Genomic DNA, 23,391 nt, shown 5'->3' with positions numbered 1-23,391 from the left:
TAGATAGATAGTTAGATAGATAGATAGATTAAAGGCACTATCTATCTATCTATCTATCTATCTATCTATCTATCTATCTATCTATCTATCTATCTATCTATCTATCTATCTATCTGTCTGTCTGTCTGTCTGTCTGTCTGTCTGTCTGTCTGTCTGTCTGTCTCATTTCCATTTCCGTCCAGGGGAGCAGCCACCTAGCGTCCCGGGGGATGCAGTGCCCTGAAAAGCCTGCTCTTCCTCTTTTTTTTCTGTTCAGGGACATCTCGGCCAGACTGAAACGCTGGCCGTCCATCACAGAGCATAACGTTTCTTGATTCATATTCAACAGTTGTTTTATTGATAGAAACTACCATTTTATTAGCCATTCTAATCAATTCTACACATTGCTCACTTGACGAAAATGTGTCAACATAAACCCTTAAACCCTTTTCAGTGGTTGTTTCCTTTAGGACAGGACTATACTTATTTAGTGGCCCTCCAGGAACTGAATTTTAGCCCTCAATCCCAATGCCAGTAGATTGCAGACGGAATTCAGACTTGGCTACAAATGTGACTGTATTTAAATTTTTATGCATTAGAAGAAAAGATTAGATTTCGTTACTCAATGGTGATTGCAAACCTGAAAGTAAAATTAAAAGAGAGTTGATTTCAATGAAGGCTTTCTAGTGCTGATTAGGTGTTTTCAACTGACTTTAGCCCTGATTTGTATTCTCTGTCCTCTGCACCAGCAGTAGAAATTCCCTCAGTGAGCTTCCCCTCATCTCCCTGGCGATGCTTCCTCCTCACCTCGGAGTGACGCACGTTGTCTTTGTTGAATGCCACAGAGAATACGAGAAGACACAGCAGGTTTCAGGAGGACTGCTGTTTGCATGTCTTCTCCTTCCTTTTCCCCTTTGCCCGATTTCCTTGATGGGAAAGCTTTGTGTTGAAAATTTGATCTGCTGCCAAACTGAAGCCTGATGTCAAATCAATTCATTAACTCTAGCTCTTTCATAATTAAATATAACAGATTGAATTTTAATTAGACTAGGGGGCTTCACTTGCCAACCCCCCGGCCTGCACTACGCGCCAGCCACTTCACGTCTGTGCCGCTCGCGTATGTGGATTTCACTTTCACCAAACAACAAATCTTTTCATCCTCGTGGATACGCCTCTTCATTGGAAAGAAACACTACTTTTCCCTGATAGAAGCACGAAATAGACGATCTACAAGTCTCTGACTTAAACTTTAAAGCCGAACAATAACTACATACTTCTGTCATATCACCTATGTCCTTATATTTGATCTCTTTTCACTGTTCCGTTATTTCATCGAGTAATAATTTCCGTTTGTTAGCGCTAATGCGATCTTTACTATCAGTTTTTTGAGACTTTCGAATTTTAGTACAGTACTTTCATAATCTTTAACCTTCTCTGCATGTGTACAGTATCGCGCCAATGTTTTTGAACCTCTTTACGACGTTCTACTTTGTCTTCTACTCTTTGTCTTTTATTTCCGACCCCGCTTGGAGCTGAGAGCGCAGGAACTGTGTCTGACAGTAGCATTCACACGAATGAGAAGTGATTGGACTGTGGGCGTGGTTGTAAATGTTTGAGAGGAGGGCGGGACTTGTCAAAATCTCTTGGCAAAAAGTCTCATCTCGCCAGACCTGAAATGATCTCTCGCGGGAGCTGAAATTATCTCCGAGAAAGTCTCGTCCCAGGATTTCCTTTTATAACGGAGACGTTTACATAAATAAACACAGTTGTAATATTTACACTTTGTTTAGACATTCCCTTCATCTCTTGTGTCTTATTTTTACTAGTGGAGACATCAGGTTGGCATTTCCAATTAGTGCCCAGACTACCAGCAACGAGTCCCCATCAAAAAGGGAAATGTTTTGGGTTAAAGTGGAGGACCTTTCCACTGCAGTGAGAATCCATTCATGAAGTGGATTCTATTATTGCAGCAAAAGGCCCGACATGAAGTAAAGCCTGCTCAGAGGATTAAATGCTTCTAAATAACCAGAAATATCAAGGCAGAAGAGGTGAAAAGTCTGCGTAAAGTCAGCCTGTGTAACGAGAGAACAGCCCATCATTGTGCTGATTCACAAGCTGCTCCTGAACTCTTACACAATTGGATCCTTTATGTTTTATTTTTTTTTTGTTAGTCTTCCTGATTCAAACACCAGTCTCTACCCAGGCTCACAAAGGGTCCCTTTGACCACTAACAACAAATCCTTTCAGTAATGCTGCCCCTTTTGTCTTTTTTTTCTTGCCTTTAACTTTAGGTGCGTTCCAGTAAAGCCAAAGTCATGTTACACGACTTCTAGTCATAAAGTATGCCAGACTTGCAGACTGCTGCTGCTGATCTCGTCGCCACACTGAAAAAAAGAAAATCACTGTGCATGTCACATTTTACCGATTTGTGGGCTGACCTTCCAGCGCAATCTTGCACGCCGCTCTTTGTGACTGCCAATAACGTGCTGCCTGATGTAGCCGGTCCTGTGTTAAAAGGTTCATCAAGTTCGGCCACAACCTTCATTTTTTTTTGTAATTTTTTTGCATTCTTTTGTGATAAAGAAAACATGAAACATCAGATGATAAGATGAGATTCGCTTCTGGTTGTGAGGTTCAAAACACCCCCACTCCTTATTCTTCTTTGCTGAATTATATGCATGGCACCTCCAGATGGGCATTCATTGGCTGTCACCTCTCGCGCACACAGAGCCTGCCACTATGACTGGAGACGAGATCAAACCTGTTTCATTTTGTCACAGCGGGTCGTTGACTAGTTGAAGTAAGTTGTTGGGCACGTTAGACTGCGTGACTGACCCTGACAGGTAGTTTACCTTTCTGAAAACATATTTTTGGTTTATAATTTTAGGTTATCGTGATAACCTAATCATTGTTGAGCACCATAGCAGATGGACCAGGCCAAGGGGACATCTACTGTATGTAACACTCGGCTGCAGCAGATATATGGGTGGGATTGGACTGTGTGTCTGCCTGGTGGGGTTGCCAACCACGATCACATGTGCTTGGGTGCATGCTCCCCAAACTAACCTGACCTGACCTGTGAAAAGTCATTCACAGCACTCTGTCCCAGTGTTGACAAGTGGCTCCAAGGCCAGATTAAGACTGCCATAGGGCCCTGGGTACCATAATCAAATCAAAATGTATTTATAGTGCACAATTTAAAAAACACCATAAGTGTAAACCAATGCACTGTACTTCTTCTTTCGGCTGCTCCCGTTAGGGGTCGGCACAGTGGATCATCTTCTTCCATATCGTCCTATCCTCTCCATCTTGTTCTGTTACACCCATCACCTGCATGTCCTCTCTCACCACATCCATAAACCTTCTCTTAGGTCTTCCTCTTCTCCTCTTCCCTGGCAGCTCTATCCTTAACACCCTTCTCTCATTATACCCAGCATCTCTTCTCTGCACATGTCCAAACCAACGCAATCTCACCACTCTGACTTTGTCTCCCAATCGTCCAACTTGAGCTGATCCTCTAATGTCCTCATTTCTAATCCTGTCCATCCTCGTCACACCCAGTGCAAATCTTAGCATCTTTAACTCTGACACCTCCAGCTCTGTCTCCTCTGCCACCGTCTCCAGCCCATATAACATAGCTGGTCTCACTGCCGTCCTGTAGACCTTCCCTTTCACTCTTGCTGATACCCGTCTGTCACATATCACTCCTGACACTCTTCTCCACCCTGGCTGCACTCTTTTTCACCTCTCTTCCACAATCCCCATTACTCTGTACTGTTGATCCCAAGTATTTAAACTCATCCACATTTGCCAACTCTACTCCTTGCATCCTCACCATGAAAACTTCTTCTTCTTCTTCTTTTGGTTGCTCCCGTTAGTGGTCGCCACAGCAGATCATCTTCTTCCATATCTTTCTGTCCCCTCCATCTTGTTCTGTTACACCCATCACCTGCATGTCCTCTCTTACCACATCCATAAACCTTTTCTTAGGCCTTCCTCGTTTCCCCTTACCTGGCAGCTCTATCCTTAGCATCCTTCTCCCAATATACCCAGCATCTCTCCTCTGCACATGTCCAAACCAACGCAATCTCGCCTCTCTGACTTTGTCTCCCAACTGTCCAACTTGAGCTGACCCTCTAATGTCCTCATTTCTAATCCTGTCCATCCTCGTCACACCCAGTGAAAATCTTAGCATCTTTAACTCTGTCACCTCCAGCTCTGTCTCCTGCTTTAATGTGTTTCTTCGTGCTGGTCCCAAGCCCAGATAAATGGGGAGGGTTATGTCAGGAAGGGCATCCGGTGTAAAATTTTGGCAAATCAATATGCAGACAGCAATACCAACCAATGTGCTTTACAATAAAATCATAAAATATCAATAGTAAATCAATTAACAAAAAAAAATGACATAAATACTAAAACAAATGAGTTTGAAGATAAACGATTAACAGAAAACAGTGAATACGAAAAATTAATAAATTGATACCAGATTTACTCCTATACAATCAAATGCAATCGAAAATGGGTGTGTTTTAAGTTTTGATTTAAACATTTGGGTTGACGATGCTGACCTAATTTCAATTGGCAGAGCATTCCATAACTTTGGTGCTAGAACTACAAAGTCACGATCACCCGTAGTCTTCATCTTAGACATTGGCACGACCAGCAATTGTTGTTGAGAGGAACGTAGGGAGCGGACCCGTGTATACGGGACCAGCAACTCGGCCAGATAGGATGGGGCAGCACCATTCAGTGACTTAAAAAACAAACGTAAAATTTTAAACTGAATCCTAAATTCAACTGGGAGCCAATGAAGTGAGGCCAGAATTGGGGTAATGGGCACAACATTTGGAGAACCAGTAAAAAAAAACGAGCAGCAGCATTCTGAGCATAATGAACAGAGCCCCTTAACAGAGTTGTGATCTTACTTTTAAGAGTTCATTTTAGCATGTGGATACCTGGTCATTTTGTCATGTAAGCAGGCGGGTGTGGTGGTGGGCGGGGATTGGTTATAATTGGAAGCTATGGGCTTGGCCCCTCCCTGATAATTTTGGGGTGTATTGAGGGGTGGGGTAGGGTGAACGTAAACTTTGCAGTTAAAAAAAAAATTAAAAGTGTCCCGGGACCCGTACCCAGAGTTCCCCCGATGGTAGATCAGAATGCACTGAATGGCTTCCATGTGAATGTGTGCAGTCGCTGTAAAGGGGCTGCCACTGGCTAAAAGCGGACAGAGTAAGTGCTGGAAGAAGAGAGAGAAATTCGTGAAAGAGAAGGATTGGTCAGTCAGGTGAAAAACAAACACTTTGGGGTGTAAGCTGGACAAAGGGTGGCATCGACTCTGCTGAGCTTGTTATGGGAGCAGGACTGATGTCTGTCTGTTGAGGAGTCCCATGCAAGGACTAAATTCAGATCTGCCGACTGACTTCTAGAGAAAGCAGTGGAGATGGACGAGAGTCACATAGGAGAGGGAACTGTGTATGGACAAATCTGGAGTGGTGCAGCATCAGTATGGAGAGGGCAGAGCAAGAGGAAACGCAGTAATCTCGGGATCTGTGGATATCAATGGAGGTGGCAGGTTAGGATGCTGTGGACTGTATGAGAGAGATTTGTTCTCGTGTCCTGTAAGGAAAGGCAGTACCTCATGGGCTGGCTTTTATTTGGCGTTTTATTATTATTTAATTATGGAACTCTCTTGAAAACATTGTTTTGAAGGAGTGATTTTAAAGATTAATTGAATGACTTGTTCTATTTATGTACCGTGGCACTTTTATTCTTCTGATTTGTAATAAACTTCTGCACAGAAAGTCTTGCCTGCCTCCTCAGGTGTCCTGGTCCCTCTTGGTCATGAACTTCTAGATGTCTCAACGTGGTGAGCACAGAGTATAACAATTATTGATTGTAGATTTGATGATCAAAAATGGCATATTTTTTCAATTAAAAATGAAGTCTACAATAGAATAAAGTGTGCAGAACGTGATGGTGTCTGATTACTTTCTGAATCCACTGGATATTTAACGTAAAGACGGACTGGATGGTGAACAGGAATTTAATGCTTGGCTGCTCTCAGCTGAATAGAGAGCTCGATTGCTGAGATGGATGCCCATGCTGGTTGTGGTTGTGGCGGTGAGTAAGGGGGCTGTTTGTGGGGGTCCCAGTGCAGTTTCTGTAATGTCAGCTGCTCAACGTCTCCTCTCATTGCCTTTCCTGTTATGCGGTATGTGAAGTTGCTACTCTGCACTATTTATTAAAGCCTTATCCTCATCCCATTCTAAAACTGAAGCTGAGTCAGGGGAGCTTATTGACATAACCCTCACACTTCTCCCACACCATGCAGAATGTTTGGGCTGGCATCAGCATCTTTTTCTGCTGTGTGTATCAAATGATTCAATTCATCAGCATGATGGCCAGATTTGGCCTAATTAACTTATAAGGCAGCTCAGCTACACTGTTTAACACTCCGGATCTTGACATTTTTTTATTTACACTTCCATGTTTTACTTATTCATTTTGAAAAGCCTTTTCCTTGGATGGCCTGCGCGTCTCCTGATTGCATTGGGCACAATATAGCAATGATACTGTTGTGATCTACTGCACACAAAATGGCGAAAAGGGGCGCAGGACTCAAAATATTCAAAACCTCCTCTGGTCTGGATGTTCCGTCAGTGGACTAGCAGATAAACTTTTGCAGCAAATCTGAGAGATGTCCGTAGGGGGACAATAAAAGGCAGAAAGTTCAATATGAGAAATAATAATCATGGTCGAGAGAACATGAGGGTCAAAACCAAAAGTAAACGTGAGAAAAGAGCACAATGATCAACTTTCAGTTCTTTAGAGCTTTGGTATCTGTAGATCAGATAAGGATTTGAACTTCTAGCCATCCTTTTGTCATACATTGTGTGCCTATCCTGTATGAGTCACGACCTCAGGCCACATCTCTAGCAATGTTGGAAGCGGGCCTAATGGCGGAAATAAATAAACAAATAATAATTTGAGGACCCAAAATCGTACCGAATCATGACACTGGAACTCAAAAACAGGCTTCACTCCAGGCAGCCTGACCCCAAACTCAAACAGCAGGCTTCAGTGATGAGACTCCCTGTTCATCGATTATTGTAAAGAAGGGGAAAATAGCCAGGAGATGATTACAACAGCTTAGAAACGTTTATAGAGAGTAACCAGATCAGTCTTAAAAGAGGAAAAATGATCAGAGAAAAACAAGAAGAAGAAAAGTCGAGGGCAAGAAATGAAAATACTTATTTGCAGGCTAACTAACACTCGAATTGTTTTTATTGGGTTTTACCAAGGTGAGGGAAGAGACATGTTGAAACCACCGTCATACTTAATTCCTACACATCCTTTAACATCCTGTGATGTAACCGGCACAACAATTGTAGTCACATGACGACTCTTAGGGCTCGTTTATACTTCACGCATCATGGCTGCCACGCGTTCCCAGCGTTCATTTGACGCATCATCTGAGCAGGTCCTCAGAAATTAAGGTGATGTGTGCGCGAGGTGCAGTAAAGGCAAAAAGTCACGCACAGTAAGATAAAAGTTGGAATGTGACGTCAGAGTCTCTGTTTACTATCGACATGTGACAGAAAGCTTGTGTTCTTCCTCTGTTCTGATCGTTGTTCTTTTAAGTGGTTCTGAGTGAGAAATGGAAAAGGGGGAAGAGAGAAAAGAAAGGAGACAGGAGAGGAAGGGAGGTGTTTTGTATTTAAAGTTCTATTAGTCCACATCACGCTACTCAACAAGAATACGATATGCAGTTTTACAACATTGTCGTTAATGAATTGCCGTGTTGTGCTTTTTTTTCTGGTAAGTTCCACCATTTTGGAACTATGACTATGAAACATTGCTGGGATATTATTTTATACATCTTCTCTGCGGTGCCATTTTATCTTTATTATGGTCACCACTATTGTTTGCTCGTTGTAAAGCAGGGTAGCCACCCGGTTGCTGGGTAGTATGATCTGTAGAGTGTGACGCGTTACAGCTTTACTGTATAATGGTCAGCGTTGTACACGGCCAAGTGTGTGGATAAATTTAAATTCCAGTGTCTCTTGTTCTACCATTTTTGTCTCACACACCGTGGAATGAATTATTCAATTCCTACAACCTTGGCTTCTCACTACCATCACAATCCATCTTCTAATTTCAGTGGTGGCTCTGAGGCTAGGGATCTGCACTGGCAATCGGAAGGTTGCCAGTTCGAATCCCGTAAAATGCCAAAAGGGACTCTGCTCTGTTGGGACCTTGAACCTGCAATTGCTAAGAACTTTGAGTAGTGAGAAAAGCGCTATATAAATGCAAAGAATTATTATAAAAAAAATGGATTATTATTACGCGTGTGCAGTACCGGACATCTAAGGGCATCACAGACCTGTGAATGCTCAATCTCACGTGGCTGAAAGCCTCTTGTCCCTCTAAGAAGTTGGACGCCGACCGCTCGGGGGTTGCGTAACTATTTAGCAGTAGGGAGTCTCGTTCGTTTTCAGAATTAACCAGACAAATCGCTCCACCAACTAAGAACGGCCATGCACCACCACCCACAGAATTGAGAAAGAGCTATCAATCTGTCAATCCTCTCCGTGTCCGGGCCAGGTGAGGTTTCCCGTGTTGAGTCAAATTAAGTGAAATTTGTGTGTGGTGAGTTGTTGCGTCCGGGCACATGAGCAGGCACTGTGAATGCCTTGAGAGCGTGGGTGGACGCGTGCCGGGGAATAAGGAGTATCTATATATCTTCTTAGATATAGACAGCGTCTGATGTGGTGTTTGGTGAATTGTTGCAGTTTGTGAGTTAGCAGTTGTGATGGTTTTACACTCCAGTACATTGCGGTGAACGCTGGTAACAGTCAGGCGGGAATGCAGGCGTTCTCGTCCCATGCTCTTAGAGTTGGTGTCTCTCTATCGGTTCGAGTTGTTGGGCGGTGCTCTGTCGTTCGTATCCCATGGTCAGATGACTTGGTGGATTATATATAGAAATGCAGCCGAAACCGAAAAGAATAATGAAAAGTCAATGTGGCTCAGTGGTGCATGTGTACTGTAGCAGAGACGAAAGTGAGTTGGTGAGTTGTTGCGTCCGGGCACATGAGCAGGCACTGTGACTGCCTTGAGAGCGTGGGTGGACGCGTGCCGGGAAATAATGAGTATCTATATATCTTCTTAGATATAGAAAGCATCTGATGCGGTGTTAGAGTTGGTGGGCTGGGCTTTGTGAGTTGACGGACGTGGCTATTTCTTGCGTATCCCATGGTTGTCTTCCGGCAGTCAGAATGCCTTGAGAGACCGGGTGGCGGTGTTTGGTGAGTTATTGCAGTTTATGAGTTAAAAGCTGCGATGGTTTTACACTCCAGTACATTGCGGTGAATGCTGGTAACAGTCAGGCGGGCAGGCGTTCTCGTCCCATGCTCTTAGAGTTGGCGGGCGTGGCTCTGTGAGTTGTCGTCAAATCCCATGGTCTTAGAGTTGGTGGGCGGGTCTCTGTGATTTTTCCGGGCGTGGCTATGTCATGTGTATCCCATGGTTGTCTTGCTTGCCCTGTCGGCTTAGTGAATTATATATATAGATTATTATTAAACCACTGCCACACTGTGCTGTCTGAAGATTAAATTGTTAAAAGTAAAGTCTTGTGGGTGACTGCAGCTCCAACAAACCACAAAAACTTTATTTACAAAAGTTTCTATTTTGTCTTTTGTTTTGTTTGACTTTGAAAGATGTAGCAATATTTGTGTAATGATCATCGCTGATGACGAAAGCTACAATGTAGTTTTGTTCCAAAAGAAAGACCTTTTTGTTTTCTACTTGATAAACAAAATCGTTCAGACTGGATACTCACTCATCCTTTTGTACTGTAATGCACGATGGTGTAACATCAATTATACTAGATGAAAGAACAGAAAAATAAATAAATAAAGTAATGACAAAAGCATTACAAACATCAATCCATCACCTTGAATAATATGAGGATGCAATGTCACCCTCTAGTGGCCAAGCTGCTAGGCTACATCTCATAATGTTACTAAAAACAATTGGGAGACTTTGGGAACAACAATTTTTCATCTGCAAGATCATGATATTCATTATAGAAACAAGTTAAAATAAATATCATGCTTTTTTATATGTGTATGTGCCCAGATTTTTAAAGCATGTCAGATAAGTGAGCCCTCACTGACTTTTCAGATGTGTCTATCACGACATTTTGCGTAATAATGTCAATATCAAATGTTCAATCAATTCTAATCTTTTTTTTTTATACATGGTTTCAGAGTAGACGTGTCAAAGAGACAAAGGCTACAGTACAAAGCAGCATATGATAACAGGGCCTGCTGGGTAAAAGCTTATCAGCTGGGGTGAGAAACGCACACTGCAAGGGAGAAGTGGCTGAGTCAAAGCACAACCCTTCTTGTAAAGAAGCAGCCCTGATGATAATTAGCTTGTGCCCGCAATAGTCCATTACCACTTCTCAATCCAGTTGTTTCTTCATGGCTTCCTTCTTCAAAAATTGTGGCTTTCTGTTTTTGTTTTTGCATCTGTGACCAATTCAAAGTGTTACAAGCTGGTGCCTTCCTGGCAGCTTGGCTTTTTATAACTGAGACGACACAAGCAATTAGACTGTGACACGCATCCTTGTACTCCTTACATTCATTCACATACATCCATCAATCCATCGTCTAACCTGTTAATTCAGTTTGTGCAGTTTTGGTGGACTTCCACAAATAAGTGTGGAGCTCTATGTACTCTAACCAAAGAGCCTAGCAATCCATCCATGTTCATCATCTAACCTAGGGGTCCTCAATCACGGTTCTGGAGGGCCGCAGTGGCTGCAGGTTTTTGCTCCAACCCAGTTGCTTAATAAGAAGCCCTTATTGCTCAAGTGGCACTTCTGCTTCACTTTAGTTGTCTTGCTGTTTTAAGATTTTGAACCCTTATTGCTTATTTTAGTTTTAAACAACTGTATTCTTGGTTTTTAATTTCTGCTAATCTTAATATGTAATTCGCCTGCCTCCTCACTCACTCACTCACTCATGTCCGTCCGAAGCCGAATGCGCAGTCACCTTCTGCGCAGCTGCCTGAAAAACCTTACGAGACTGAAATCCAACCCCAACATCGCGGCAGGCAGCGGATTTAGCCTACGCATTTCGGGATTATTATTCTGAAATCCCAAATCCTTCCGCCCAGGCGTAGGATATTAGCCTCGATCACAGCCAACCCTCACACTCAAAATAATACGTAAGAACATATTATTATTAAGTACTTTCAGTGGCAGGAACGACTCCACAGCCATCATGATCATTACACTACCGTCGTCCGCAGATGTTGATGTGTGCGAAGCGAGGTACACATTCTAAGCCGCATACAAATCTCCACAGGTGGCGCGGTACGCATTGTCGTGCGCTGCTGCTGAGACCTGAGTAAAATAAAACGCTGCTGGCCTAATCGCACCAAACACTGAATGTTCACCACACCATCTGGAGTGATTTTAATGCCCCTTGCATCCTCACCCTTTCAAAACTGCTTATTCTCGCAACTTGGTGCCAATGGCCGCAAAAATTCAAAGAGAAAGGTGACTTGGATTAAAGCTCTAGAGGCCTGAAAGGCGATTTTGACTACAGCTCGAGGCCTAATTACGCATTCTGATTCAATTACGCATTCATTCAGTACACCTATATCAGGTTTGTGGTTCTTATACTTTTTACTATTCCATATTTTACTAGAACATTCATCATTCAATATTATACTATAGGCCTGGAAAATTCATCAACTAACAGTACAAGCCTGTAACGTAATGAGTGAAGCGGACTAAAATCATTAAAAAAAAAACTTCTTCGTTTCTTCTTCTACTTTTTGTTGATTTATATTTCTCATTTTTTCCCTTTTACTGCCATAGGCCTACATAGTTATAAAATATGACAATTTTTATGCACATGACACAAAATAAATTAAGCTTAAAGACTACATGTGTTTCCAAATTCAAAAGGCATTCCCTGTCAAACTAGCATTCGCCATGACTATAAACAAGTCACATGGACAAATATTTGACATGGTAGGAATATTCCTTGCCAAACCCGTTTTCAGCCATGGTCAATTAAATGTGGCTTTTTCAAGAGTCAGAGGGGCGAGTGATGTGAAGGTGCAAGTTAAAGATGGGCCACATCAAGGGACATTACTACCAAACAGTGAGAGTATCTTCACAACAAATGTAGTCTACAGAGAGATTTTACAACTTTAGTTGCATACTGACAGGCCTCCAGTATACAAACAAAAAACGTTGTCATAGATAGCATGTATTTTTTAAGTGTACAGTATTTTTCACTGTGATAAAGTCATACACTGGGTATGGAAAGTATTCAGACCCCCTTCAATTTTTCACTCTTTGTCATATTTCAGCCATTTGCTAAAATCATTTAAATTAATTTTTTCCCTCATTAATGTACACACAGCACCCCATATTGACAGACAAAAAAAAAGATTTTTTGAAATTGTTGCAGATTTATTAAAAAAGAAAAACTGAAATATCACATGGTCCTAAGTATTCAGACCCTTTGCTCAGTATTTAGTAGAAGCACCCTTTTGAGCTAATACAGCCATGAGTCATCTTGGGAAAGATGCAACAAGTTTTTCACACCTGGATTTGGGGATCCTCTGCCATTCCTCCTTGCAGATCCTCTCCAGTTCTGTCAGGTTGGATGGTAAACGTTGGTGGACAGCCATTTTTAGGTCTCTCCAGAGATGCTCAATTGGGTTTAAGTCAGGGCTCTGGCTGGGCCATTCAAGAACAGTCACAGAGTTGTTGTGAAGCCACTCCGTTATTTTAGCTGTGTGCTTAGGGTCATTGTCTTGTTGGAAGGTAAACCTTTGGCCCAGTCTGAGGTCCTTAGCACTCTGGAGAAGGTTTTTGTCCAGGATATCCCCGTACTTGGCTGCATTCATCTTTCCCTCGATTGCAACCAGTCGTCCTGTCCCTGCAGCTGAAAAACACCCCCACAGCATGATGCTGCCACCGCCATGCTTCACTGTGGGGACTGTATTGGACAAGTGATGAGCAGTGCTTGGTTGTCTCCACACATACCGCACATCTCCTCAGTGCAGGACACATGACAGCCCACATGGATTTGCTAAAAGACACCTGAAGGACTCTGAGATGGTGAGAAATAAGATTCTGTGGTCTGATGAGACCAAGATAGAACTTTTTGGCCTTAATTCTAAGCGGTATGTGTGGAGACAACCAGGCACTGCTCATCACTTGTCCAATACAGTCCCCACAGTGAAGCATGGCGGTGGCAGCATCATGCTGTGGGGGTGTTTTTCAGCTGCAGGGACAGGACGACTGGTTGCAATCGAGGGAAAGATGAATGCAGCCAAGTACGGGGATATCCTGGACAAAAACCTTCTCCAGAGTGCTAAGGACCTCAGACTGGGCCAAAGGTTTACCTTCCAACAAGACAATGACCCTAAGCACACAGCTAAAATAACGAAGGAGTGGCTTCACAACAACTCTGTGACTGTTCTTGAATGGCCCAGCCAGAGCCCTGACTTAAACCCAATTGAGCATCTCTGGAGAGACCTAAAAATGGCTGTCCACCAACGTTTACCATCCAACCTGACAGAACTGGAGAGGATCTGCAAGGAGGAATGGCAGAGGATCCCCAAATCCAGGTGTGAAAAACTTGTTGCATCTTTCCCAAGAAGACTCATGGCTGTATTAGCTCAAAAGGGTGCTTCTACTAAATACTGAGCAAAGGGTCTGAATACTTAGGACCATGTGATATTTCAATTTTTCTTTTTTAATAAATCTGCAACAATTTCAAAAATTCTTTTTTTTGTCTGTCAATATGGGGTGCTGTGTGTACATTAATGAGGGAAAAAAATTAATTTAAATGATTTTAGCAAATGGCTGAAATAAGACAGAGTGAAAATTTGAAGGAGGTCTGAGTACTTTCCGTACCCACTGTACATATCCCAAACCTCTTAGTTAATTATCATTACTTACATCACTTTCTTATTTATTTCTTACTTATCATTTGTTCTTCATACACTGCTGACTCAAACTCGTGCCCGTTTCATCTTACGTTGTCGAAACGGGCTTTTTGTCTAGTTAGCAATAACATGCAAATGACAAGAAACCAGCATTTCACCATTTCCACCTGTGTGTATTTATCACGCACTATTGGGTTTAATTAAATACTTGGACGGAAAGTGAAGAGAAATAAGTGAAGGACTGTGAATTACTCCTCCATTTTAGCCTTCAAATCATTTGGATGATATCCTTAAAAAGGGGAAGAAAGTCGAGGAAATGAGAATGGCCTGACATGGCAGAGTTAAAGTACCAACAAGCCATGAAATTAAATTATTGGCAAGAATTGCTTTCTAATTAAGCCACCGGTTTTGGAACAAAAACCTGCAGCCACTGCGGCCCTCCAGGACTGTGATTGAGGACCCCTGATCTCACCTATCAAGCTAATAAAATTCAATTCATTCTAAGCTTGTGGAGTGACTTTCTAATTATATGCTCAGACCTCTATACACAAAAAGAATCCATCCCTTCTATTGTTAACATGCTATTTTAATAACCTTTTAATTCAGTTTATTCATAGGAAGAGAACTGCTATTTTTAAGCCCAGGGTTTTATGCATTGAGACAAAAGAATCCATTTATCATCTGGCCAGCTAATTTAATCAAATTCCTTTTTATGCTTCGGAAGAGAACTTCCTTCTGTAAGCTCAGAGCTCTAAAGGCCATCGCAAAAGAATCCAAACATCTGTGATTTTAACCTGACAACGTAACAAAATTTAATCCATTTTTTTTTTACTTAGGAACTGAACATTTTATCTTTTTAACTATTTATCTATGTGACGGTCCAGTTCGGCTTCAAGGTCCCTGGTTGCTTCCAGGAGCCTCTTGAACCCGAAACCACCAATAACACACCTGAGGATGATCCCGGGCAAATGAGAACACGCATAGTCGACAAGGGTTGATGCAAAGTGATTCCGAGCTTTTATTAACCCATTGATTCAGTTCAACTTTTTATATGTTACTTACCCCATATAGTTTGTGCTGACTGCCGAGTAAACGTTTTAATTTTGTGTTTTCTTGCAGAATGGAGAAAGTTTGTGATAGAACAGGTGTGATCACCTATGGTGATCAATGCTCAACAACAGCAAATATTTTCAAAAAAAGTCCATGAAAAAACTTCACGTTGTTCAAGTCATCCAGTTGTATGTACTTTTACGAAAATAACGTAAATAAACTGCTTCTGGAAAACACTCTTGTGAACGAACGAGGACTACACGCTGAGTATCTAAACTGAAGACCCATCGTCCCAAAGCCTCACGTCATTCGTTGGCTAACATCGTTCTTCACGTGATATCAATAAAAAGCACACACTGTGAGATGTATACAACTTATGATTAAAGAAAAACAACGAGTGAAAACTTTATCAACAAGAGAATCGTGTCAGACTTGTGCATATCTTCAGCAAGCAGAATGTCGATTCACCCGGGCAGTTTCATCGACTGTCAATAAATAACCCAAGTTGTGGGTATGAATGTGTATGTAGTGACGAGAGGAGGGTCTTCAGTTCAAATACTCGCCCACATCATCGTTCAATATTGTTTGTAATGGTGTTCTCCAGAAGTGGTTTATTTTACAACATTTTAGCAAAAACACACGTGTTTGAGACAGTGTGAGTATACTCTGTATGACTTGACGTGTGGATTCTGTGACAACGTGTTTCGCCGACTTTTTGTTGCTGTTCACTGTCCTCTAGCCTTGGTCACCATAGACCCCTGCCTACATCTGAAACTTTCTTATCTCTGTTCTACACGAACACGAAATTCTTTTCCGTCATTGCAACAAACTACATTAGGTAAGATAAAAAAAATTGAATTTCTGAGTGGTGTGTCCCTTTAAGAAGTACACTTCGAATTACAAACCCAGAGTTTCATTTCAAGCTCAAGTTTATTGTCTGTGCACCATAACAAAGTATTCCATTCATCCACCTGTCCTCCCGTTGATCATCTAACTCTCTGATTAAGTAAAAGTCGATTCAAATCATGCGTAGGACGTGCACACGTTAGGTTTAGAGTTAGCATGATTTTATTATCCATCCATCCATTATCCAACCCACTATATCCTAACTACAGGGTCACGGGGGTCTGCTGGAGCCAATCCCAGCCAACACAGGGTGCAAGGCAGGAAACTGACCCCGGGCAGGGTGCCAGCCCACCGCAGTGCACACACACTAGGGACAATTTAGGATCGCCAATGCACCTAACCTGCATGTCTTTGGACTGTGGGAGGGCACTGGAATACCCAGAGGAAAACCATGCAGACACGGGGAGAACATGCAGACTCCACGCAGGGAGGACCCAGGAATCGAACCCGGGTCTACTAACTGTCAGGCAGACTTTATTATCCCAGAGGGAAATTTTGTTTGTAGCTGTAAAATACAAAAACAGAAGGCATTGTTACAAAGAAATCTAAGAGACAAACAAAGACACAACATTTGACACGCAATGTCATTACATAAATACACACTCAAGATCAGAGCTCTAAGCAATGAATCCACCCATCCATCCATCATCGCACCTACTAATTTAATAAAATTCAGTTCATGCTAAGGAAATGGACTTCCTCTTATAAAGCCAGAGTTCAAACAAGAAGTGGAACAAGAAATGTATTGTGTGTGTGTGTGTGTGTGTGTGTGCACTTTAACAGAAGAATCCAGTTCTGTTCCAAAATTGTGGGTTTGGAGGCCTGTTTTAGCAGGATTGGTATAAGAAAGAAAACAACCCTGGTAGAGGCAGCAGTTCGTCTTAGGACACCAGCCCACACACACCAATGCTTATTTACTCTTTAGCTGATCAGAATAACACACATACACATACATCCTGTACATCATTGGGATGGAGGACCAAGACTATTACAGATCCCGTGTGTGTGTGTATGAGTGGAAACACACAAATCCACATATACCTTCATGCAGGTACAGTGCTCTCTGCTATATTAGATATTATTCAGAGTGAATCTGGATGCGTGCCTAATATAGAAAAGGAATTCAGAAGAAAACAAATGATGCCAAATGTTTGTGTGTTTTTGTTTTTAATTTGGTTTTTAATTATACGTGAAGTCATTTTCTTGGAACTCGTAGCTAATGTGAAAATGCTGTGAGCCATTTCTAAGAAAATGTAAGGTGGGGCTTTAAACTGAAAGGTTGCTATGCTCCATGTCAAGCGTGCTACTTAGGATGTCATCCTGGGGTGGGCATGCAGACATGACCCGAGGGCAACTTAATCAGCTAAGATTTCATTGCTTGTGATTTTTCGTTGGGTAGTGTCAGACACGTGTGACATCATCAGGGCTTTTCGTACTACCTGTAATTCCACCTGTCGCTTACTCCTTTTCCTCTTTTACCGTCAGATCAACCACATGAGCTCTGACATTTCCACTTCTTCTCTTTCTTCTCTTTTCCCCTGGTGTTATATTTTTACCAGGGTTCCTCTCCTGGCTGGAGTTCAAATCCATATTTTATGTCCTTTTTGTTCTTTGCTGCACCATTTATTTAGTCAGTCAGTCATTGTCCAACCCGCTATATCCTAACTACAGGGTCACGAGGGTCTGCTGGAGTCAATCCCAGCCAATACAGGGCGCAAGGCAGGAAACAAACCCCGGGCAGTGCGCCAGCCCACCACAGGGCGAACACACACACTAAGCACACACCAGGGACAATTCAGGATCACCAATACACCTAACCTGCATGTCTTTGGACTGTGGGAGGAAACCCACGCAGACACGGGGAGAACATGCAAACTCCACACAGGGAGGACCCGGAAAGCGAACCCAGTCTACCACTCTACCACTGCGCCACCGTGCCGCCCTCCATTTATTTATGACTAGACAAAGAACCCGTTTCGACAACGTAAGGTGGAACGGGCACGAGTTTGTGTCAGCAGTGTATGAAGAACAAATGAAGTTGTTTTGTAATGATTGTAGTCCGCTTTACTCATTACTGTACAGGCTTGTACTGTTAGTTGATGAATTTTCCAGTTCTATAGTATACAGTAATATTGAATGATGAATGTTCCAGTACAATATGGAATAGTAATAAGTATAAGCATCACAAACCTGATATAGGTGTATTGAATAAATGCATAATTAGGCCTCGAGCTGTAGTCGAAAACGCCTTTCTCTTTAAATTTTTGCGGCCGTAAATCCACCTCCTGCCGCGATGTTGGGGTTGGATGTCGGTCGAAGTCGTCTTTCTCTTTGAATTTTCGCGGGCGTAAATCCGCCGCCTGCCACAATGTCGGTCTAGTAAGGTTTTTCGGCCAGCTGCGCAGAAGGCAACTGCGCATTCGGCTTCAGACGGATGTGAGTGAGTGAGTGAGTGACTGAGGAGGCGGGCGAATTATGTATTAAGATAATGTTATTTTCTTTTGTATTTTCTTTGTGTTATGTTCCATGTGTTTTGTGGGTGGTCCTCCAACAGACAGGACCTTCTCTTGCCCTCCGCCCTATAAACCAGGAGTGGGGGTCTCCTACAGTTCCTGGTGGTTCATCTGAATACACTAGGGATTGGCGAGTTTCTTGGGCCTTTCAATTTACTTGTGCTTTGTGACTGTTGGATTTTTTGACTTCTGTATTGGAATTTATTTGCTTGAGTTTGTGTTTCAGGCAACTCCTCTTTGCCTTTTTGTGCTCCACTTTTTTTAATTCATCATTTATTTATAAAGATTCTGTGTGACCCTCTGTGACTAGTGAAATTGCCTGAGAAGAAGGACAGGCCCAGACAGAATGAAGAATCAGTTCTTGCCTGGGAAGGTGGCCATATTGGGAGGATGTGGGGAGCTGATACTTGACTCAGCCGAAAAGCCTTAGGAGAACTGGGTGAACGTGAGTGAAGGGAGCAGTTCATTCGCCCACACGGCAGATGACAGTGTTCCTCCAGGCTAAACACAAACTGGCACGGGACTTGGGAGTCCAAAAGTACAACTCTGTTTGGGTCTTTGGGGGGCGCTGGTGGAGGAGGACTATACCCCGGTTTAAGTTTGACCCAGAAGTGCTCTGGGTGACCAATTACAGGACACGGGAAGTCAAGTAAAAAAAAAAAGAACCGTGCAAGCTCACCTTGGGGAGTCAGAGTCAGTAGGCGGCGGGCGACACTCAGCAGCAGGCAGAAGGGGAGAGAACTTGTTCATTGTGAAGTATTTTGGCTGGTGCTGCGTGGAAAAGTGATGGAGAAAAATAAAAATCTTTAATTTGAACCCGGAGTTGTTTTGAGTAATATTGTGTTTGTGGTTTGGGCTCAGTGGTACCCCTTTGTGTTCATACTAGCCAGGGTTTTTGATGGGAGTTCCCCCTCTGGTGGGGATTTTTGGATGTTTTTGGCACTTAACGTGCTTTGGGGCTCCTGATCATAACACCAGAGACACACACAATCATCATCACCAGTAGTAGCCCCTCAGTTTAAGACTCAACATCTGCATAAGACGCAGCACATTGTGGCTGTGTTGAAACGCACAATTTTGTTTTGTTTCAGGATCTTCCAAATTGAGCGGGATTCACCTCTGGTGCCCCAACCCTTGCTATTTTCCAAAAAATACCCTCAAAACTGACAAACCAATTCTATCAGTGTTTGGTATTGCAAATGTTTTGTGGTGATGCTTATCATGGAAAAGTTTTTGAGTTATTCAAGTTTATTGTCAATCAGGTCATCTTTTACAGACTGGCAGTATACGTGCATTAGAGCTGGCACGAGGGGTGAAGTGAGCAGGTGATAGCCTCAGGTGGCACTTTGGTCAGGGCAGCATTTTCATATAATAGCGATTTGTTTTTAACATTATGAAAGAACTAGGGGACTCTTATCCCCTGCTCGCTTTGCTCGCCCACCCCCGGGTTTGTTTTACCGGATGTACAATTTAAAGAGATTGTTATTTTCATGGAAATTGTTACATATGCCTTATTTTCACTTTTACTTTAAAACCTTTGTAAAAACCGTATTTGTCCTTTACTTCCGGCCCCGGGCGTGGTTAAATCTCTCTGTCGCGGGACGATCAACGCTGCTCACGTTGTGAAGGGGGTGCTGAACGCACGCTAAGGAGATAAAGTCGGATCAGCTGCTGTCTTGCTGCGCGTCGATCATTTAAAAGCCTGTACAGCAACTGTCCATTTGCCACTTTGCGTCTCTGCTGCTCGTGTTGTAAAGGGGGGGGGGGGGGGCTGGCTGAACGCAAACTAAGTAGATACGGTCGGATCATCTGCTGGCGAGCTGCGTGTTCTGCTTGTCGCTTGTCATTGTTTTAATATCTGGGAGTACATAAAGTGTGTCTGCCAAAAGCTTTCCAGCAACTGCTAGGTTAGGAGTCCGTGAACTTGTTTTAAATTGTTTGTAAGTAGGGCGTGAAAGTCACCGTCTCACGGTTCTTGCTTCCTAAGGTTCTAATGTCTAGTCTCGCATGACGTCAAAGTGTCTCTGTAAGATCACGTCTTGTTTGGTTCGCTCGACCCATTCACCCCGTGTTGTGAAGCATGCTAAGGAGATGCGGACGGATCAGCTACTGGCTTTGTGCTGCTGCCGAGCTGCACGTTCTGCCTGTCGCGCTGCGCGTTGATCATTTAAAAGCCTGTACAACTGCTGTCCTTTTGTCTCACTGCCTTGTCTTGCGGGACATCAAAGTGTCTTCCGAGAAGATTATGTCTCGTCTCCCTCGTCTCCAGCCCAAGATTTTTTTTTATAATAGATATATATTACTAAAACAATGAGAGTTACAGTAAGTATAAACCTTAAGCAGTACATGCAAACAGTGCCTAATTTCTCTACTGCCTATAAAAACTGTGAGGAACTTTTCCATTAATATCTGAGTGACAATTCACGCTGCTGCAGTGCATTGCAAGCATCCATAACATCGAGTGCATGCGCATTTCGAAGCTACATCTCACTACCTGGAATTGCTGTTCATTTCCCTGATTTTTCACTTATCATGTTGAGTATACATCTATTGACATTGTCTAAAATTTAGCTAATTTCTAGAATGCTGTTAAGGTGTATGAAATGGGTACAGTGTCTGTGAAATGTTTAAGTTGGCACCGCATGTCAGCATGCAGATCAGCCTTTAGAGAAGTGCCTGGGGTGAGCGCAAACATATAAAAATATATATTTAGATCAAACAAAAGTGTTTTATACATTTACTAGCTACACATCCTGTTAATGACGGGTAATACAATAATTTAAAAATCTTTATTGTCTATTGCCCTGTGTGTACCTTCAGTGCCTTATCTTGGTATCTACTGTACATGTGCCTGAACTTCTCTTCGCCGGCACTCCTTCTCTCGAACGCGTTGCCGTAAAGCCTGTCCTGGTAATGCCTCTGTCATTATTCTCGAGGTGCCCTTCTCACCTCCTGGCTGGGTTTATACCTCCCATCTTTGAAGGCGATTACTTAATTGTGCCTTCTGTGCCATTTCTCTTCCTTGTGTGTCTCAAATTCACAATTTCTATTTTGCCACCAAAGCCAAACTGACCAATGTGATTGCTCTAAGGGACCAGACCTTAGTGTTTTATTATATAGTAGATATTGTTTTTAATGCCTAATGATTTTAACCTAATTCTTAAATGTTTATTCACATTTTTGCCAAATTTTAAATCATCACATATACAATGCATATGTCTGTTATATGTTATTTGGTGTGGGATTCATAAAAGCAGTATTAATGTCTGTGATGCACTAAAAAGGTTTGTGACGTGCCATCTGTTGGAATGGCAAGTGAAATGCATTTTATTACTAAACAGGTTTGTGACGTGCCATCTGTTGGAATGGTAAGTGAAATGCATTTTATTACTAAACAGGTTTGTGACGTGCCATCTGTTGGAATGGCAAGTGAAATGCATTTTATTACTAAAAACATTAGTGATGTGAAATCTTTTGGAATGACAGAGACACAGCAACCAGATGGACACACAGACACTTATAATATATCAATCTTAATAAAAGGATATTATATTATATTATATTATATTATATTATATTATATTATATTATATTATATTATATTATATTATATTATATTATATTATATTATATTATATTAAGCACCACCTCATATTCTTAGGCAAAAAAAAGGAGCAAATGCACAAAAAAGGAATGCCGTGAAGCTGACATTAAAGCAAAGAAACTGAAGAAGGCTGCAGCATCACACAGCAGTCTGCATCACACTGTGTAGGTTGGCAGGCAGGAAATGTTCTCCTGTCTAATCTCAGTCCTGGCCTCCACACTGAGTGTGTATTGTTTTATGACAAACAAGCTCCTTATCTATATGAGAGAAGAAATGTGAAGCAATGCCTTCTTAGCTCCTTAAGTTTATCACATTTGGCAGGTCTCCCTCACACGCCAGCCAGGCTACGTGGATTCCAATTTTAGCAACGGAAGGTCATTTTTAAGCATTTTCGAAATGCCGTCCATTGTAGTCAATTCCTATAAAGGTTTGCACTGAGTACAGGAAATTTTATTTACTTAGATTTATCAAATGATTGAGATCTGCGCCAAACAGTTATGTAATTTTGTTTGTAATTTGTACTATTGTTATTACATAATTGAATTTACCAGCCATAACACATTCACCTCAGAAGAAGTCTGGGCCTGCCTAGTACATGGAAGGGAGACCATCTAGAAAAGCTTGGGCTGATGCCATAAGAAGTGTTGGTGAAGCAAGCAGGGGGCACCTACCCTGTGGTCTGAATGTGAATCCCAATGTCCCAGTGCAGTGACGGGGACACCGTGCTGTAAAAATGGCACCATCCTTTGGATGAGATGTAAAACCGGACTTTCTGTGGTCATAAAAGATCCCTGGGCATCCTTCATAAAAAGCAATGTGTATCCCGATGTCCAGGCTCAAGTGCCCTCCATGGCCTAGTCATTCTGGGTCCCCTAATCATTCCCTCTCTGTAATTGGCCGTCTCTCTCATCGCTTCTCCACCTAACAGCTAATGTGTGGTGAGCAGACTGGCGCAACAATGTCTGCCATTCGGGTGGATATTACATATTAGTGGTGGTTGAAGTGGCTCCCCACTCACTGTACTTTGAATAGTTAGAAAACTTCTATATAAATGTAAAGAATTATTATTATATTCTGAACACTATAATAATGAAACACAAACTGTATAACTTGGCTTAGATTTTAACCCTGAATGAAGGTATGCGTTGAAAATCTCGCCAGCACACGGCTCCTGTTTCAGTCTTGCCATACCCAATATAAATAGAAGGAGGAACCGACTGATTTAAAGAGGCCCCATTCAATGAAGACTGTGTATTTGTTGCGTCTTTTGTCACTTCCATTTCTCTGTCATCTTTCTTTGCCACAAAATAGCCTGGCATTAATAACATTCTGTTATTTTACCATATTAATGGCAATCGT

General features: G+C 42.3%; 1 protein-coding gene across 1 annotated transcript in view; it reads left to right on the top strand.

Annotated features, from left to right (window-relative positions):
* hsd3b7 (hydroxy-delta-5-steroid dehydrogenase, 3 beta- and steroid delta-isomerase) overlaps window positions 1-23,391 on the top strand; it is a 129,440-nt gene that overhangs the window by 888 nt on the left and 105,161 nt on the right. The window lies entirely within an intron of this gene.

This window comes from Erpetoichthys calabaricus, chromosome 12, assembly GCF_900747795.2.
Source record: "Erpetoichthys calabaricus chromosome 12, fErpCal1.3, whole genome shotgun sequence".
Classification (NCBI taxonomy): Eukaryota; Metazoa; Chordata; class Cladistia; order Polypteriformes; family Polypteridae; genus Erpetoichthys; species Erpetoichthys calabaricus.
The sequence above is the reverse complement of the archived record's forward strand: the minus strand, read 5'-3'. Positions and strand labels throughout refer to the sequence as shown.